Here is a 6,529-nt window from a genome sequence, read left to right as displayed (position 1 = left end):
CTAGTAACAAGGTGTCTGTCTCAGTTTATTTAAATTTATTGTAGTCTCCATTTAGATATTAAAACAATTGTAAGGCTTATTCTTTGTCAGTTTATAGTTTTAATTCCTCTTATGTGAATGATATTGCATTTTAAAAATTCATTATCATTAGTGCATAGGAAAGCTATTTAATATTTATCTTGTATCCAGGTGTCATATTGAACTCTATTCCTAGCTCTAAGAGTAGTTTTTCTTTTCATCTGATTATCTTGATTTCTTAGGTACACAATCATGCCATTTGTAAGTAATAAAACATTTGTCTTTTCCATGCTAATGTTTGTATCTAAATTTTGTTTCAACACATTGGTAAAGACTTTATAACTTCCAGGACATTACAGATTGATATTGATTAATAAAGAGCAGGAAACCTTCTGTTTCTGGCTCTAATAGAAATGCCTCATTGTTTCACTCTAAAATATTATAATTGCGATTGTTTCTGATAATGCCCCTTTTCAAGTTATGGAAATGCCCTTTTGTTCTTGATTGACTTATAATTTTATCAGGGATGGATATAGAATGTTATCAAGATGCCTTTTCTGGCATCTGATAAGCTGATATCAAGGTGATGATACGGTTATTCTCTTTAATCAATTAATGTACTTAATTACCTAATGTTGAACTATTGTTAGATTCCTGGAATAAAACTGATTTGGTAGTGGTGTTGTGGTGTTTCATTGTTTTATTTAGGATATAAAACTATATTAACAAATGCCTACAGAAGTACCCTTTTACCTCTTTCACATCATGGTACCCTGGGGTAAATAGACAAGATTGCTTAGGGCAGAGGCAACGGGCTTCCCAAGATCTGCTTGGCTGACCAAAGGCCTTAGGAGATAAAAATTACAGTACACTTACCCATTCATAGGACGTCAGCGTGCCAAAGTACACTTGTTGGGAAACTCTCACTCATTGTTTTCCTTTCTGTGATACCCCTTTTCTGATTTGATATTGGGATTATGATATTTTTGTGAATAAATTTAATTTTGTTTCTTTTTCCACAATGTGAATAACTTTAGACACAAGCTGTTCCTTCAACAATTGGTACCACTCACCAATGTAACTATTTTGTCCTAGTGCTTGCTTGGAGCCTAGAAATTTAAACCTTTCCGTTTCTTGTATGATTATTTTATCCAAGATTTTCTCTCTTCTGGAGTCAGTTTTGTCAAAACTGTCCATTTCACCTGGATTTTCAAATGTATTGATTGGAAATTACACATAGTATTTCCTAATATGTCTTAATTTGTATATATGTGGCTATACACTTTTTTATTTTCTTAGATAGGACTTTCCATAGGTTTGTTTATTTTATTTTCAGTTATCTTTTTTTTTGAAATACCAAGTATTTTCAAATATCACTTTCTGCTTTTGTAAATTCCTTCTTTGTACATTCTTTGGTTCTGTTTGATCTCTCTCTAGATTCTCTAGGTGAATGCCTAGTTTACTTTTAATTCTTTCTTTTCTGTTTAGTGCATTTAAGTTAGAAAATTTCCTCTAAATACATGTTTGATTGTATCCAACAGTTTTCAGCATTTTCATGTTTCTTTTGTCACCTCATCTTTGGTTAAAGTTTTGTTTTCCTGTTTAATCCAAGAGTTATTCAGAAGTGTATGTATTTCAGTATGGTTAGCTTTTAGTTGATGTTTTGCTTTCTTATCCCTTTTTTCCTTAATTACTGCTTATACTGTCTCATGGATGGAGAATGTGTCTTGCATGAGTTGTACCTCTTGGAATATTTTCTTTGTATTCTATGTGAAATAAATTTTTAAAAAATATTCCATGGACAATTGGAGATAATATGTATTTTTTGTTGAGATAAATATTATATCATGTTTCTACATATTAAAGCAAATTAGTTCATTGTTATTCAAATCTTCTATTTTTGTCTGATTTATCTAAATTTTCTAATAAAAATATATAAAATGTCTCAGTTCGTTGTTTATAGTCTCCTATTTCTAACTGCTTTGGTTTGACATATTTGAAATTGCTTTTCAGAGCATTGTTTTATGATTATCTTATTGGATTGTATTGGTCCACAATATGTATTAATTCACAAAGATACCTTCCTTGACTCATTTATTGATTTTTGTCTTGACTCCCCTATGCTACCTCTACTTTATTTTTGTTACCATTTGCCTACTATATTCATACCAGTATTTTCAACTTTTCTCTGTTGTTTTGTTTTGGGTGTATCTTTTCAAAACAGGATGTGATTAGTTTTTATACTCTGTCTCACAATGTCTGCTTTAATATCTCACCATTAAACATTTCATGTTTATTATAATTTGGTAATATTCATTAATTTTTCTGTCTTTTTGAAGTCTTGATAGATTTGTCAAAGTATATGTACTATTTCCCATACTGGTTTAGAAGTTTGAAATATCACTTCTAATAGTTCTAATAGTGATTATGCTCAAATAGATACATATATACATACATATTTATTTTTTACTTTATGTACTTTTGTGCTATCAGAACTTTTGAAGTATATAATATTTTTGTAATAAAAATAGAGGAAAGAAACATGTGCTTTTTAATATGTCTAGTATTTGTTCCTTCATCACCAGCCTCATTCCCTTTGCTCAGTCTATCATCATTCAAATTTTAGGTCCTTCCACCAATCTCTTGATCTCTCACTACTGCCCATCCTGTTTATTGCTAACAGATTAGTCTCTTTACGTATCATCTTTTCACATAACTCAAAAACATACAATTCAAGTTTCATCATTAAATCTAAATGTCCACCTGTGACATCCAAGTGCCCATGACCTTCCCTATATAATCATCTTTGTTCTCTACTTGCCCATGGATCATCTACTCTAGTCAGACTGTTTTTCTCACTACCTCATACATCAGTATCTGTTCCTTCCTTTACTTTCATTCATGTTGTTCTCCAAAGTTTTTCTGTTTTCTCAGCATCCTACCCAACCATACCTCTCTCAGAAGATGTATTATTCTATTCCAATAGTTTTCCATCAGGGAACACCTACATCTTCAGGAAGGAGAAATAGTCTCATTACAAAACCTTGAGAATAAACTATTTTTGACCCTGAAGCCTTCAAACATTTGATTTGTATTGAAAAGAAACATTTTGACCATATCTTAAAAATTGTTTATTAGGTTGGTGAAAAGTGATTGCAGTTTTTGCTATTAAAAGAAATGGCAAAAATCACAATTACTTTTGCAGCAAACTAATAACATTGAGATTGATATGAATCCCTCACACCAAACCGGAGTTTTCCTTACACTTCTACCTTAGTAGCAGTGTTGGTCACCATCACCACCAATTTAAATATTTTCTCCAGTTTCTGCACTTTTTGAATCCTCCCTACCAGAGGAAAGTTGATCTTTCACTTCTTTGAGAGTTGGTTTGACCATGCTAGCATTTGCTTCATGATCTTGAGCTCCTCTGGAAGTTTCTATCAGTTGCTCCAGGACTGAGATTCCAACAAGGCCTTTGCTTTCATTTTGGTCAGTGTGGCCCTTCCTGTCCTGGAATGAAACTAGGAATGGGGCCCAAGAACTGTAGGCACTGAAAAAAATGTACATTTTCTTACTGGTATCACAAAGTAATCAGCTTTCTATGCTGTTTCTACCCAACAAGACAAAGTCTTTAGCATACTTTATATTTTCAATACTTTTACTTCTTCTTCTACCACTTCCTCCAGATGACTCTGTCCTCAGAGTTCCTAGCAGAGAGAACGGCTGCAAACAATACTATCCTCATGAGGTGGAGCTCTGTTGGAACAGTAACGCTGAATTCTTGCTGAACCACTGCCCTTTTTCTATATTTTAAAATAATTTTGTTTGTTTATACTATGCATTTTTATTTTAGGACCTTTACTTAATTTTCTTAGTTTTAAAAAAGTATTTAATTTTCTTAATTTCATAGCCACATTAACAATAATTATTGAGACAATATGTTTTCCTTGTGATCACTGTGAGCACCAAGTCATCTCCCTTATTGCGTGTATTAGTCTGTTTTCACACTGCTGATAAAGACACACCCGAGACTGGGTAATTTATAAAGAAAGAAAGGTTTAATGGTCTCACAGTTCCATGTAGCTGAGAGGCCTCACAATCATGGCAGAAGGTGAAAGGCACTTCTTATGTGGTGGCGGCAAGAAAGCATGAGAACCAAGCGAAAGGAGTTTCCCCTTATAAAACCATCTGATCACATGAGACTTATTCACTACTGCAAGAACAGTATGAGGGAACCACCCCTGTGATTCAGTTATCTCCCACCAGGTCCTTCCCACAACATGTGGGAATTATGGGAGCTACGAATCAAGATGATATTTGGGTGGGGAAGCCAAACCATATCATTCTGTCCTTGTCTCATATTTCAAAACCAATCATGCCTTCCCAACAGTCCCCCATAATCTTAACTCATTTCAGCATTAACTCAAAAGTCCACAGTCCAAAATCTCATCCCAGACAAGTCAAGTCCCTTCTGCTGATGAGCCTGTAAAATCAGAAGCAAGTTAGTTACTTCCTAGATACGATGGGGGTACAGGCATTGGATAAATACACTCATTCTGAATGGGAGAAATGATCCAAAATGAAGGAGCTAAAGACCCCATGCAAGTCTGAAATCAAGTGGGGCAGTAAAATCTTAAAGCTCTAAAATGATTTCCTTTGACTCTATGTCTCACATCCAGGTCACATTGATGCAAGAGGTGGGTTCTTATGGTCTTGGACAGCTCTGCCCCTGCGGCTTTGCAGGGTACAGCCTCTCTCCTGGGTGCTTTCATGGGCTGGTATTGAGTATCTGGAGCTTTTCCAGGCACACAGTGAAAGCTGTTGGTGGGTCTACCATTCTGGGGTCTGGAGGACGGTGGCCCTCTTCTCACAGCTTCACTAGCCAGTGCCCCAGGGGTGACTCTGTGGGGGCTTGAACCCCATATTTTCCTTCTGCATTGTCCTAGCAGAAGTTTTCCATGAGGGCCCTGCCCCTGCGGCAAACCTCTGCCTGGACATCTAGGAGTTGCCATACATCCTCTGAAATCTAGTTGGAGGTTCCCAAACCTCAATTCATGACTTCTGGGTACCCACAGGCTCAACACCATGTGGAAGCTGCCAAGGTTTGGGGCTGGCACCCTCTGAAGCCACAGCCAGAGCTGTACTTGGCTTCTTTTAGCCATAGCTAGAGCGGCTGGGTCACCAGGCATCAAGGCCCTAGGCTGCACACAGAGGTCCCTGGACCCAGCCCATGAAACCATTTTTTCCTCCTAGATCTCTGGGCTGGTGATGGGAGGGCCCACTGCAAAGGTCTCTGGCATGCCCTGGAGACATTTCCCTGTTGTCTTGTTGATTAACATTTGGCTCCTCATTACTTATGCAAATTTCTGCAGCCACCTTGAATTTCTCCCCAGAAAAATGGGTTTTTCTTTTCAATTGCATTGTCAGGCTGCAAATTTTCTGAATTTTTATGCTCTGTTTTCATTTTAAAACTGAATACCTTTAACAGCACCCAAGTCACGTCTTGAATGCTTTGCTGCTTAGAAATTTCTTCTGCCAGATACCCTAAGTCATCTCCCTCCAGTTCAAAGTTCCACAAATCTCTAGGGCAGGAGCAAAATGCTGCCAGTCTCTTTACCAAAACATAGCAAGGGTCACCTTTACTACAGTTCCCAACAAGTTCCTCATCTCCATCTGAGTCCACCTCAGCCTGGATTTCACTGTACATGTTATCAGCATTTTTGTCAAAGCCATTCAACAAGTCTCTAGGAAGTTCCAAACTTTCCCACATTTTCCTGTCTTCTTCTGAGCCCTGGAAACTGTTCCAATCTCTGCCTGTTATCCAGTTACAAAATCACTTCCACATTTTTGGGTATCTTTACTGCAGCACCTCACTCTACTTGTACCAACTTAGTGTATTAGTCTGTTTTCATTCTCCTGATAAAAATATACCTGAGACTGGGTGATTTGTAAAGAAAAAGAGGTTTAATGGACTTGCAGTTCCACGCGACTGGGGAGATGTCACAATCATGGTGGAAGGTGAAAGGTACTTCTTACATGGAAGTATGAGAACCAACCAAAAGGGGTTTTCCCTTATAAAACCATCAGATCTTGTGAGACTTATTCACTACCATAAGAAAATTATGTGAGAAACCACCCCCATGATTCAATTATCTCCTGCCAGGTCCCTCCCACAACACATAGGAATTACAGGAGCTACAATTTAAGGTGAGATTTGGGCGGTAACGAAGCCCAACTATATCATTGTGTACATTTCTAGTTTTTGGTGACTAAAGCATGTAGTTTTTTTTCTTGAATGGTGGTATAAGGTCTGAGTTTTTCTTAGCTCAACAAACCTCTTTGGTACCTATGATACCTGGGGAAGTACAGCTGCAAATGTCCACACAGGATGGGATTCCAACACGTCTCAACCTACTTTTGTACCACCACCTCTTTATATGTGGTATTATGCCATTCAGAAAGACCTTGCACAATATATATGGCTTCGTTTTAATTCATTTTCATCATCATA

Source organism: Aotus nancymaae, unplaced genomic scaffold (genome assembly GCF_030222135.1).
Source record: "Aotus nancymaae isolate 86718 unplaced genomic scaffold, 86718_ANA_hifiasm-v0.15.2.pri h1tg000004l, whole genome shotgun sequence".
Taxonomy (NCBI): Eukaryota; Metazoa; Chordata; class Mammalia; order Primates; family Aotidae; genus Aotus; species Aotus nancymaae.
Note: the sequence above shows the minus strand (reverse complement) of the source record.